We start from the raw sequence: 15,600 nt of genomic DNA, 5'->3' as shown, positions 1-15,600 counted from the left end.
ATGTATTTAGATTGTTTATTTGATCTTGATTTACCTTTGATAAATGATACGTATTGAGAAAATTGCCCATTACTTTTACTTGTTCAATTGTGTAGAGTATGGCTTTTTAACTTATAATCATTTTTTTCTTCTTTTTTAATTGGCTATCCTCTGTATTTACATTTCAGGGTTTATCCCCTTTCCAACAATACCATTCTCCCCCTCCCTCCCATTGCTTTCCAACCTCGCTCTCCCAGCTAGGTACTTGGCATTCCCCTACACAGGGAAAACAAGCCTTCAGTGGACCAAAGGCCTCTCCTTCTACCGATACCATTCCCCCACACTATGGCATTGAGCCTTCACAGGACTAAGAGCCTCTCCTCCCACTGATAACCAACAAGGCCATCCTCTGATGCTTATGCACCTGGAGCCATGGGTCTCTCCATGAGAGCTAATTGGTTGGTGTTTTAGTCCCTGAGAGATGTAATGGGTCTAGTTAGTTAATAATTTTGTTCTTCCCATGAGGTTGCAGACCCTTTCTGCTCCTTCAGTCCTTTCTCTAGCCTCTTTATTAGGGTCGCCGTACTCAGTCAAATGGTTACCTGCAAGCATCCTCCTCTGTATCAGTATGGTTCTGGCAGAGCCTCTGAGGAGGAATCCATAACAGATCACTACCAGTAAGCACTACTCGGCATCAGCAATAGTGCTTGGGTTAAGTGGCTGCATAAGTGGATGGGTCCCCAGTAGAGGCAGTCTCTAGATGATATTTTCTCCAATACCTTCTCCTCTATTTGTCCCATTATTTCCTTCCATGATGGTTCAACATACAACAAGGACACGTGCTCCACCATGTTCATAGCAGCCTTATATATAATAGCCAGAAACTGGAAAGAACCCAGATGTCCATCAACAGTGAATAGATACAGAAAGTGTTTTACAATTACACAATGGAATATTATTCAGCTATTAGAAACAACCACTTTATGAAATTTCTAGGCAAATGGATAAAACTAGAGAATATCATCCTGAGTGAAGTAACCCAGTCACAAAAGAACACACATGGTATGCACTCACTGATAATCAGATACTAGCTCCACAAAGCTCTGAATACCCAATACCCAAGAAAGAATTCACAGACATTATGAAGCTCAAAAAGAAGAAAGGCTGAAATGGAAATGCCTCAGTCCTTCTTAGTAAAGAGAACAAATATCTCATGGGAGTAAATGCAAGGTCAAATAGAGGAACAGGGATTGAAGAAAAGATCACTCAGAAGTTGCCCCCCTGGGGATCCCCCACATATGCAGTCACCAAATCCAATCACTATAGCTGATCCCAAAATTTACTTACTGACAGGAACCAGACATAGATGCCCCCTCAGGGACTAGGCTAGTGTCCTATAGATACAGCATGACCATAAATTGGGTTTGTGTTTATGGACATTGTTCAAGTTCACCAGCTGTTAGTGTTTGCAACTCTCACCTTAAAATTATGTTATATACATATGCACAGAAGCATACACATTTGCACATTCACATGTGTACATACTTGTGGACCCACCAGAGAGATATAGAGTGATATAAAGGAACACACACAACAGGTGAGAGTGAGAGAGAAAGGGGGATAATGATTATTAAGGTCAGAGAAAGGGGTCAGTTATTCTAAAATAAGATTGCTCTGTTTCCTTTCAGAATGAGAGCAAAGGTGAAGCAGAGATATGTTAGAGTTAAAAAGTCAACAAAATCTTTTGAATTCATAGACTTATCTGAAGAGTAAGTTCTACTACAGGCTAACAGCAATGGCTTCACAGAAATATAAGAATTGTATTATCTTATTAATACTAACATTCTTTTCCAAACTAGAAAAATATATGTATGTTAATTGCCCATCTGTTTGCTGAACCTCAAGATTTTATTAAATTCAGATAGTAATGCATTGCTTAGGTAGCATAGAATTCATAGAAGATGGTAGCTGACTAACAAAAAAAATATCACTATGGAAGTTGGGATGCTTATTTCAATATGTATAAGCTTTTCAAAACAAATGCTACAGGGAAAGAAAATATGAAAGTGAATTTAGTGCATAATGATTTAAGAAAAAGTAAAATTATGTTTATTTCCTTAATGCAATGTATTTGAAAGAAAAACAGTTTCTGGTACAGTGGAGTCGTTGTTTAAGAAAAATATATTGAGCAGACATACATTTTGTATAAATGTTTGAAAGTAATTTTTGCTACCTAGAGGATAAAAATGTAGATGTTATTAGATATAAAAAAGTAAATACCATTATTCCTTTTTTCCAAGATCTGCCTGTGTGTTGTTTGGGGACATTGTGTATTGATTTTGTTTCATAGTTGGGCATCTAATCCTCTTTCTTCAGCTACAGGTAGCATCTTGTAGTCTGTATTTATAACTCTTAAACACTTATTTGATACTCTGACTAATGTGACTATGTGCAAAAAAGATAGGTATGGAATAGAGTGTTCTTCAGCTGAATTTTATTGAAATTTTTATGCTTCTTAGTGTTCCATGTTATACAGAGGCACCGTGCTGCATTTACAGGTTGTTGTCTTGTATTGTATTATATGTAATGTTTAGAGTCTGTCTTCTATTTCTAGGCACAAAGAATAAATTAATTTTAGTATCTAGTGTAACTCAACCTTTCACATTATTTCTCATGGTGATACAATGTAAGTAAAAGCTAAAATGACTGCTGGTTCATGAGACTGTTTTGGGAGGGGACAGGGTTCACTTCAACAGGAGCCATATTTTATAGACTTCAGCCTCACTTTTACTTGAGGATGGTTAAGTGATAGATCCTGTGACTATTTGTTACAGCAGATAAATCAGGGATCTTATGTGTCTTGACCTCAAATTGCCAGGTGTAGCTTCCTGAAAATCATAGCATAGGTGATTTAAGGTTTGTCAGTATTCAGGACTGATTCAATTATCCAATCTGTTACACCTCAGGTTTTTAGGTCATATATTTGGTACTGAAGGCCAGAAATAGTGTTTTAGAATGAATAATGTTTACTAAAATTTATTTTAAGGCCATTGTAGAGGTTATTCTATTAGTAGAAGATTAAAATGTCTCTTTCTGACATAGCAGCCTAGGTTAATTTTTGTGGAAATTCTGACCTAGGCATTTTGTTTGAGTAAATAGTACTTTTTAAATTTAATTTCAATTTCAGTGCATTGCCAAATAAAGTGTTTGCAATACTTTTCTGAAGTGAACATATTACAAGAGAATATGAATTTTTGTACTGCCTTTTCTGAAACAATCATATAAAACATGGATATTTAAAAGGTTTTTTTTTTTTTTAATTCTTACCACTTCATTTAAAAACAGAGGGATACATATACAGATTTTAAGGGTATTTTGGCATAACATAACATGAATATTTTTGTCAGTACTTAATTCTTTTAGAGGTTTGATAGCATGCATTGAAATACCACTAGTTTCCATAAGTATGAAGTACATGTAGGACAGAACATAACAGAAATAGATTAACTGTTGGGTATAGATTAGGGATATTAATCTATTATTATTATCCCTATTATCTTAGCTCTTGGATTATTAATGATTTGAGGTCCAGGTGTACCACATTCTGAGAGGGTGCTATACATTTATTTTTTTCCCTGAGAAGGACTGAGGCGTTTTTATTATTATTATTTTTGGCCTGTGTTTTTCTTGAACTTCATATAGTCTGTGAGTTGTTTCTGGGGTGTTCACAGCTTTCTAGGGTTAGCATCCCATTATCAGTGACAGCATATTATGTCTGTTCTTTTGTGACTGGGTTATCTCACTCAGGATGATATTCTCTAGATGTAACCATTTTCTTAAGAATTTTGTTAGGCCATTGTTTCTGATAGCTCAGTAGTACTCCATTGTGTAAATATGCCACAATTTTTGTATCCATTCATCTACTGAAGGACATCTGGGTTCTTTCCAGCTTCCGGCTATTATAAATAGAGCTGGCATGAACATTGTGGTGCTTGTGTCTTTGTGGTATGTTGGATCATTTTTGGGGTATATGCCCAGAAGTGGAATAACAGGGTCTTCAGGTAGTATTATGACCAATTTTCTGAGGAACTACCAGAGTGGTTGTACCAGTTTACAACCCCACCAGTGGTGGAGAAGTGTTCCTCTTTCTCCGAATCCTTGCCAGTATCTGTTGTCACCTGAATATTTTATCTTAGCCAATCTTACTGGTGTGAGGTGGAATCTCAGGGTTGTTTTGATTTGCATTTCCCTGATGGATGTTAAGAACTTCCTTAGGTGCTTCTCAGTCATTCGATATTCCTCAATTGAGAACTTTTTGTTTAGCACGGTAACCCATTTTTTATAAGATTGTTTAATTTTCTGGTGTCTAAATTCTTGAGTTCTTGGATATTAGTCCTTGAATCTGATGTGGGACTGGTAAATATCTTTTCCCAATCTGTTGGCTGCCACTTTGCTTTCTTGACAGTGTCCTTAGCCTTACAGGAATTTTGCAGTCTCATTAAGTCCTATTTGTGGATCTTTGACCTTAGAGCACGAGCCATTGGTATTCTGTTATGGAAATTTTCCCCTGTGCCTATGTGTTCTAAGGTTTTCCCTACTTTCTCTTCTAATAGTTTCAGTGTACCTGGTTTAATGTGGAGATCTTTGATCCCCTTGCACTTGAGCTTTGTACAAGGAAGAAATGGTCTATTTTTGTTCTTGTGCATACTGAGTGCCAGTTGAACCAACACCATATGTTCAATAGGATGTCCTTTTTCCATTAAATGTTTACAGCTCCTTTGTCAAAAGGCAAGTGACCATATATGCAAGGGCTCATTTTGGATCTTCTATTCTATTCTATTCTATTGATCCACGTGCTTATCTCTGTACCAGTACCATGCAGTTTTTACCACATTGCCTTGTAATATAACTTGAGGTCAGGGATGGTGATTCCCTAAGATGTTTTCTTGTTTAACAAGGTTTCTAAGATAACTTCTTGATTTTATTCTCTGAATTTTTTTCCTGTTTGACATTAGCAAAACAAAAGATCTTTTTTTCAAGCCTGTAAAAAATGTCAGGTAAACTAGTAATCCCTGCTAAATAAATCTGAGATAAGAAAGTCAGGCCAAGGACCATGTGTTGGTATCCCAATTACCAGTCTGTGGTTCTTAGTCACTGTGGTCCTTTAGAAGGAGGGAACTATTATACTTTTTATTAGATACCATATATAGTGGGAGTATTTTAGCTTTATGATGATGTTCTTTTGCATTCCTTCACTTGTGACCATGAGGTGGACAGTTTTTCTCTGTCAGTATTTCTGCCCACATCTTACCAATATACAAGAAATCGTTAGGCTCATTCATCCTTCCTGGATTTTACCCTCATCTTTCCTCTCCCAGTATCCCTTGCTGCTTCCAATAGCCACAGTTCTACACCCAACCTCTGTGAGATTCACCAGTTGGAGCTTCCGTATAAATCAGATTATATAGTAGAGTTTTTCTCCTATATCTGGCTTGTTTTTCTTAATAAAGTAATCTGCATGTCAATGCATAGGGCCACAAGTGATTAATTTTGATTTGTTGTTTATATGTTAAATAGTAACCTGCATTATATGTAAGTTGGAGTTATAAAAATTTCTCAGAAGGTGAGAGGCTGAACAGCAGGTGTAAACATCCATGTAAGTAAGAGTGAACACTGCCCTGTCTGCTAGTGCATCTTGATGACACCAGGGAATGAGAATTCACTGTTTCCAAAAGAGATAAAGCAATATTTAAACCTTTCCCTGCAAAGAAATGATAAATATTCAGCCTGAATTAAGTGGCATATAACACACATACATATATCTTGAAATAGCACCTAATGCCCCATTGCTATTTTTCTGTTTTGTTTTTTAATTTCAATTTTATTTTGAATTTAACATATAATGCAATCTTTTCATAATAACATTTTAATCTCAAATTTCTCTCTGTCATTCTTGCTCTTTTAGAAATTTATTAACATGCTGCTTTATATACACAGACAGACACACTCACACTTGCACAGATACACACATACACATAAAGTACATAATTACATTCCTAAAGAGCACTGTTCTCAGTACATGTAATACTGCCTTTGTGTATATATTTTCAGGGCTGAACGCCTCCTATTAAGAAAATAAACTAGGGGCTTTCTTCCTAGGGAAAACTATTTCTCCCACTTTCACCATTTTTTAGCAGCCTGATAAATTTTTTTCTGTACCAGTTAGTAATAACCAAAAAAGTTTCATCAACAAAAATGCCTCATGTGTAAATCAGGGTCAAAGAAAGTTTACACAAATAGTCATACCAATATGTATAGGAAAAACCTCACTAGGCCATAACCTTACACACAGATTTCCAAGCAAATAAGAAATTCCGAGAGCCAGAAAAATATTGATTTCAGGGGAAGATCATGACAATTGGTTATCTGAGAACAAATAACCAGTCCTGGAAACATACATAGAAGTAGACTAATACAGGACACACATGTTATATTTAAAATATATAAATATATATGTATGTATGTATTTATATATATATATATATATGTATATATATCTGCATGCAATAATAATTAAAAAATCAGAAGGAAGAACGAGATAGAAGAAAAGTTGTTATTATAATCTCAAAAATGATATATGAAGGTCAAAGTAATTTTACATTTAATTATATGTGTGATTATGTATATATTTTCATTAAAACACACACCACACACACACACACACACACACACACATACGTATATGTATACATTTGTAATATAATATGTATTATGGTTGACTGGCTAAATATAAAATGGAAAAATTGGGGGAAGATAAAAGAAATCCAAATAGAAAGATAAAATATATCATTTCATCTAGAAAAACATAGAATAGATACATAAACTACTATAAGGATAAAAGCAGGTGACATTGCTTGTAAAAGTAGCAAGGAATAAAAGATAAAAGGCACATTAAATAAATGACAGTGGTCTAATGGCAATGTAGTGGGTCATATCAGATTGAATGTCAAATGATTAGACTGATCCAATTCTACTCCAAGATTTACAGTTTCTCTATGATAGATCAAAATTAATTAATAACATTTCAACATCTATTCAAATATAAAACCAAGTTGATTCTTTAAAAATAAAATTCTGAGAACATTAACAAACATGAATAAAGAGAAATAATTCAAGAGTATAATCTTGTTTTGTCCTCAAATAAAACATTAAATTGTTGTCAATATTATCTTCTGATCTCAAAATTAAATGAGTATCATATTTAATCTGATCACAGACTGCATTATGCTTCCTTTAGTAAGAAGAAAATAGGGTCCATGTGTGATGATTTTTAATTCATCTGCACTAATTATTTCTTAGAATATTCTAGATAGCTTAGTTTATGTTGATTCAGAGTCTTACTCTTTTTTTTTCCTATAGCACAATTCAAGTATATTCCATTTGTTCTTGCAACACAAAAGTTAAACACAGCCTTAGTCAGCATTCAGATGAACATGAACTAGAATACTTATGAGGAACCCTACTGTGTCAAAGGGAATGACATCATGGAAACATTAACTCAAATATACCAAAATTGCCAAAGCACTAGTCTTTCTCCATACTGCTTAGAATGATTGTTTCTTCATTTACAAAATAGAATCACTACAATTTAAATTTTTTAAATTTGGCATGCAAAACACTGAAATTACTTATTTATGAAAGAGGTCATTCTTACCAGCTTCTTCTATGAACAACCAAGTATACAACACTACATGAAGAAAACAGCAGCTCAGCTGAAGTTAATAAAAATCAAGTACACCTATATTGAAACTCCTTTTATCTGGGGAAAGAAAGGAATGAACATGGCCAAAGGAATCATTCTTAAGACACTTATGATATGATATGCTATCTCTGTAGAACATTTTAAAGGATTCCAATTACATGGTTAAAATTTTATGTTTATTACAAAAAGGAAATATAGAAAGAATTAAACACAATACAAGCAAATTTGGCTACAACCCATATTTAGATTTGTAGATTGTTTCTTTATATAGGAAACCCACATGGTTTTTGTACTGGCTGGTTTTGTATGTCAACTTGACACAAGCTTGAGTTATCACACAGAAATCAGCTTCTCTTGAGGAAATGCCTCCATGAAATCCAGCTGTAAGGCATTTTCTCAATTAGTGAACAAGGGGATAGGGTGCAGCCCATTATGGGAGCCGCCATCACTTGACTGGTAGTCCTGGATTCTATAAGAAAGCAAGTTTAGCAGGTCAAGGGAAATAAGCAGCACCCTCCATGGCCTTTTCCTGGCCCCTCCTGCCTCCAAGTTCGTGCCCTATGTGAGTTTCTTCCCTGACTTCCTTTGGTGATGAACACTGATGTGGAAGGGTAAGCTAAATAATCTTGCTTCTCCCCAACTTGATTCTTGGTCATGTTTTGTGAAGGAATAGGAACCCTGACTAAGACAGTTGTCAATTTCCTACTAATATTAAATCTTTTAGATAGGGTTAGTAGAATCTTTTAATATTGTACATAAATCAGATGTTACTCTGATTGCTAAATAATATCTGCTTGATAGCAATAACAAGTAATATTTTTCATACATCTTTATTGATTTTTTGTTTATTTAAGAGATATATTTTTGGAAGTCACTTTAGTAAGTATTAAAATTAATCATATCTCATGGCTGAATTCTGAGCTTTGAATTTAGTTAAATTGAAGTGCAAGAGACAATTAGTTACTTCTATCTTCTAGAAACATCAGCACACAGTTTCTTTAAGATAAGAAGTACAAATATGGTGCAAGTAAATAACAGAAATTATTGATTTTTGACACTATCTTGCTTAAGAAAAATATCTGAAGATATTTCTCAAAGTTTAAAAAGGAAATTTGATCAGTGCAGCTAAATATAGTTTTAATACTTCTATAAATTATATTATTCCTTAAGGTGAGACCCTGACAATATACATAAAATTCTATTGCATTCTAAGGAAGAATTTGAAATAAAAATTGTTTTGAACTGATCATCCATATAGATGTGTAACCCTAAGGTCAAAATAATAACCTTTTTTTGAGGCTACATTATTTAAATCATTGCCAGACCCAACCAACATTCAGTGATTTATTATATTTCTCTGTACAAAGAATAGTGACAAACTGAGTTCTCAGAGTATATGAAATGGTTCAATAATGTACATGCCTATGTAAGCAGCAATGGGGTAGTACTTAAGACAAATTCGTATGTTCCCAGAGGAAATATTTTATGAAAAATATAGGTAATGAAATTGTCTCTCAAATCTTGCCATGACTTAAAGTTTTGTAATTCTAAATTGGAAATACCAATTTTTACAGCCTAGCTTGCACATTTTCAAAAGTTGACATTAATTAGGTTGAAGACATTTCTTCATTGACAGTTTTGAACTTTTTGTTAACCATGAAATTAAATTCATGAATATAAAGTAGCATAAAATTATTTTCTTTTTATAGAATTAAAGAATTTTATCATTTCTTTCTAAAGTTTTGATTAATAGTGGTAACAGCTTCTGCATCAAACTTTTGACAAATGTCATTCTATAATAGAAGAACTCAGAGGTCAAGAACTATGCTTTATTTTTATCTGTTCAACAGAGAGTTGCTATTTGACAGATTATTTACATATAAATAATATCATGCTTGAAACAAGCAATATAGAGTACAAAATATCATTGTGATCAAACAAATTATACATTTATAGAATGAAATACAATTTAAGACTAGTTTCTAATTGCATGAATTCTGTTGAATAAAGATAAATGTTGACTAACTAGAAAGATAAAAAGTAAGTCCTTTTGTAACATGGTGGAATAAAGCATTTTATAAATGTAAATAAGGCATTTTAAAATTAGTGTTTGAGCTGAACTGACTACTAGGTAACAATCTCGGTAGTTTCTGTCCTCAAGAAGATCTTAGACTACATAAAAATGCCATATGATACACAAAACTTGGAGATGAAACAGAATCAGAAGTTCTAATGTGTGCTTGAGAATGTCTCTATATATTAAATGTAACTTAGGATATAAATTAGGAAGTGAGCCAATAATTTATTATAATCTAGTTGATATATTGCTTTTTATAACTACATTTATTTTAGAGTTCATGAAAAATTTAGTGTCTTCACAAACAATGGAAGAATACTTTCATGCTTGTATATAAGTAAAAACAAATTGTCTAAAAAGTTACTGGCACTTCTATTTAAATAAATAATGCAAACTAGGTGGGGGATATTGGATAATAAATATTTAATAGTTCCTCAAATGATGGTAGATATAATCGACAAAGACCAAATCCTCTTTCAGATCATGTAGCTGCTAGGAAATTACTTCTGTAAATTTCAGTGTTCTAAATTATACAATCTTAGAGTACAAGACAATATTTTGGCTCTGACATCACTTAAGGACCAGATACCTCAGGTATCAAAATTTATCATTGTATGGTGGCTACATAGACACAGAAATAATTAGAAAATTATAGTATTCCTAGAAAAATGGCAGGCCCTGTGAATGAGGTCTCTTATCTCTATTTTCCAATTATTTAATGTATAGGTATAGGTGAGTCAATGAACTTTGATGATAACACAAATAACATATTTAATGCATGCTATTTGAAATCTGTTATATGACACATGTTTAGGTTGTTGACCTTTGATGCATGTATTTACTGGTTTTAAGTACTTAAGGAAAATTAAGTTGTGTTACCAAATTAAATGTCATCTTTGGGTTTAACCTTGACCTGTTTTACTGATCACTGACTGAAAACATGCACATTGTATGCTTTGCTTGGGAGAGATTTTACGTCAGTGACCAAACAGTCTTTACTCATCTTTTCACTAATATGTTATGATTCATAAAGTAGCCAGCTATATGTTTCTTTCTTGAAAATCCTCAAATATCTTCTTATATCTTCCATTTAATATCCACAAAAATACAATTCATTTTATGGTTCAAATTATTCTTTTAACTATTAATAATATGTAATTAATAATATAAACATATTCTAGTAGTATTAAACTATATTGTCCTAAAATTATGTGGTTATATTTTTTAATTCTCTCATTATTTTACTTTTCTAAAGAAAATTATATAATACAAGTTTCTTATTCCTCTATAAAAGTAAAATTAACAAGCCTGTATTAACTTACAAAATTTAAAAGAACAAATGGTTATCAATTGTAGAAAAATAGATGAAACAGAAGGTTGTGTTATACAAAATAAACCTATATTAGTAAGATCAACTTCAGAAATTTTCTTATTTATAGAGTCAGAAAAAAAAGACATGAAAATAGGAGATAGAATAGAGATTAAAAGGGCACAGGGTATTGATTACACTAGCATAGTAAGAGAAAAATATGATTAGAACATGTTATATGCATTCATAAAAATGTACAATGGAGCACATTATTTAACACAAATAATTTCCTAAAGATTTTCATGACATAAATTACAAATATATAGAAGACTACATTTTACTTAGAAATTGAATGAGAAAGTATTCGCAGATTTAAGCTATGATTTGATGACTTGTCTAAAAAAAGATACTTTACAGAAACTCACACAAGGAGATATAATAGGCATAATCCTTTATCTACAAAAATAAGGAAATAAAAATTAATACCTTTCTAAGTTATATTTTGGATAATTCTGATATATTTCATATTTTTTAAAAAAATACAAAAAAAAAATGATACCACCCAAAACAACAACAACAAAACCATAACAGCCTAGACAGGATGCCAGCGAAGAGAGCTCTTGGAAAGTGCAATGGGAAAGATGAAGATTAGCTCTATTATAGCTGATGGTGACAGACAATGCCATCTCCATCATGGGTTCATCCTCTATCTCAGAGAACCTGAACTAAAGTTGAACTCTATTTCTGACCAGTCTGTACCTTTTATTAGTGTCCAGGTCACTCCCTAACAACTACCTACCAATCAGGAGGAAAGCAGATAGAAGATTATGATCTATTTCCCAGCACTAGCCAATCATTTTAAAAAACAACAAATACCCCACCCCCACTTCAGATGTGTGCCAAGGTGAAAACCTCTGCATTTATTCATGTGCTTCTGTAAATATGTTATCCCTGTCCCCCAATCTCATCCTCCCTCCCCCTCCCACTGCCTCTATGAAGGTGCTTCCTCTCCCAACCACCCTCTCCCACCTCAGCACCTTGGTGTTCCTCTACACTGGGAAAGGGAGTCTTCTCTTGAACAAAGGCCTTTCCTCCCACTGATGCCAGAAAATGCTATCCTCTGCGGCATATGCACCTGGGGCCATGGCATGGGTGTTTCCATGCTAACTCAATGGTTGCTGTTTTAGGAGAGAATAAACATGGAAGGACTGAGAAGGGATTGTGGTTGTGGTGAGTGATGTAAAACTCTCAGTAAGTTTCAAAGGTGTTACATAGAAAGAAATTAAAAATAAGAATTTAATGCTGTCAAAAATCATAAAAATTTTACATCATGAATGAAAATGGAATTGTTTGTTCAATATCAATTCTAATTTGACATTCTGAATAGCGATAAGTTGTAACTCAGATCAGGGAGGAGAGGTCAGAGGATAAAAGGGGGTCCCCACATGGAAGTCCACAAAGACCAGCTAGATCCAGGTGAGCTTATTTGGCATTAAACAGCTATGAACATTAAGGATTTTATAGGTCTAATATATAGAAGGACAGTTTGTATCTTTGTTTGGCTCAGTTGTGTCCTTCAGATAAGACAAAGGAAGACAAGAAAATACATGAGATAACAGGGGAAATTCTTTGTGAGCAAATCTCAGAGGGAATCAGGAAAGATCTACAAGGCCAACAGGGAGGGGCAAGATCTGAGATAGGAATACAGGACTTCTGGCTGGAGAGCAAGAAAAGGATCAGAAAATCCCTGACTAGATCAACCTGATTTAGGATCCTGAAGGAAGTTAGACCTGATAATTGTGATGAGAGTGATTGATCCTGCCTTTTAGTGTAAAAGACAGTGTACTTTTAATCAAAGTGATTTCTAAGGCAATCCAAATTTATAAGAATTTACTAGAAAGTTTCTTGCAAGATATACCTACATGGGCAGGTTCAACATCACAAAATAATGCAGTCTCTCATATCAGCAGACCAAAGAAGAGAAACATATATTCATATCAACATATGCCAAAAGGAATATGACAAACCTAGTGCCTATTTATATCAAAAACTAAAAGCCAAATTATCATCAAATCAAATACAAAATATAACGTTTTAACTGATAAAAATGCACATAAAAATTTGTTACCAATATCATACTTAATATTTGAAAAGTATAGAATATTCTTTCTAGGGTCAGATACAAGCCAGAAGTATGTTCTTTCTCATCCCCATTCTATATTGTATAAGGGTTCTTTCCTAACAAAAATAACTAACTAAATAAATAAATAAATAGAATTTTTAGTGCAAAGTAAAGTAATATACATTGCATTTAAATACATAGAAGCTAGATGATATCATCATTTAAAATACAGTCATTTATTTTATTGGACACTGGGAACACATGGCATGACATGACTCGCATGTGGAAGCCAAAGGACAACCTGTGTGACCTACTCCTTTCCTTACAGGCTTGAGATCTAGGGAGAAAACCTGAGTTGTCAGACTTGGAAGTGAGTGCCTGAACTCAATAAGCCATCTCACCAGCCAAATGAACTGAAGTTTTGTAATGAGCTATCACAGTATACTTAAGAGAATGAATATCCCATAGCTTCAGCCTCCCTTTGATGAGGGCGTGGAGCTGCAGGAAGTCTCTTTCATTGCTGACAGATATATAGTTTTCTTGAATCCAGAATGTCCTCCAGTACTTATATTTTTATTACTTAATATGAAGTTGGTGTGTTCATTTTTGAAGTTATTGAGTCTCTCAGCATTCAGCATACCTGGCTGGTAAACATAAGCAATATGGGAAGTCCCTTGAAAGTCTTTTTCCACTGATCCTTGTGTGTAGCTCTCTGTGCTGCACCTTATGGTATATGAAGAGACACCATCATTCACGGCTACCATTACAGGTGGACCACTTGTGCGTTCGTGCCTCTCTGTGACACTGTGACTTATACCCTCTGAAACTGAGGGAAAAAAAAAAAAACAACTATCCTCCACCAAATTGCTGCTGCCATTTAATTTTATGTTATATGTAGTAATTATATATATATAATTGATAATATATTAGCACAATATGCAAAATTATACAGCTTCTTCTATGTAGAAAATGGATTTTTCTATAATTATTCATCTAGTTACTAATCATACTACTAGATATTTATTTTGATGAGTTGTGAATGTCTCAGAATAAAATTATTCATGGAGAGTAAACATTTCCATTCAGTATTATTAAAAAAAAAAATCTGGGAGATACCAAGATGTTCTTCAACAGATAAACTGTGCTACATGTTATAATGGGATATTATTCAGTAATTATAGCAAGTGATCAATCACACTAATGAGTGTGGATCAGTTGATGTAGTCTGAATGAATTGTTCTTTTACTGAATATTTCCAAAATATGACATTTTTGAAAATTCAAAACTATGATACATAAAAATTACTAATATTTGAAAGGTAGATGCAGAGACTATCAAATAAAAATGAGAAAGAATTACTGATTGCCAATAGTTGAGTATGTAAGAGTAAGTCAGCAGAAGAAGTTACATGAAGCTGAGGCAGAATTTAAAGCAGTGAGATTGTTTTATATGATATTGTAATATGAGGTGTGTTGTTCTTTGCTTTTGTCAAAATCAAAAGAACTATGTAACTCACAGATGGAGCTATAAGATACAAGATAATTAAAATATACATTAGTAGTTCATATTAATGCATTTATATTAATTAGAGTATTCCAGCTCTGGAATGTTTAATTAATATAACCCATTAGTTTCTCCAATGAGTTTTTCAGTGACATGGTATTATATATATATATATATATATATATATATATATATATATATATATATATATATATATATATATATATATATATATATATATTTACTTTGGATATATGCAGACATGTTTTTAAGCCTCAAGAAAGCTTCTCTAAGCTAAATCAAGGTATCATTCTTAAGACAGAGATTTTCAATCATAACATACCTTACACTAATACTTGTGGTATTCTCATTTTGGGTTTGACTAATCACAAAGTTTCTATAAACTACTTATTCCATTCAACTAAGTCTTATCTATACTTCTTTTCTCTTACTCTTCTTATTTTTTTATTAGAACTCTTCTACTGTTTAAATTGTTGAAATATTTTCTTGTTAAGCCAAATATAAATTAGTTGTGGTAATGCATGGATCATTTCTGGTGGAGTTTCACCCTCTGTACATACATTGAAAACAAAGAACCCTGCCCCAATCACATAGAATTTTTGCACAAATTTTGAAAGCATATGTGAGTCACTTAATTTCATTTTTTTTGTCATTTTGCATCCATGTTCTGTTTGCATGTACACCATTTTAAATGTTTCAGGGAATGATCTACCAAAAGAGATAAGGAATTCAATTAGGATTTTTTTTCATAATGTGCTTTCTCTATCTGTTCGATATTCACAACTATTCTCAATGAGCAAAAACATTGCACTATATGTAAATTGTAG

This window comes from Micromys minutus (genome assembly GCF_963924665.1).
Source record: "Micromys minutus genome assembly, chromosome: 23".
NCBI lineage: Eukaryota > Metazoa > Chordata > Mammalia > Rodentia > Muridae > Micromys > Micromys minutus.
Note: the sequence above shows the minus strand (reverse complement) of the source record.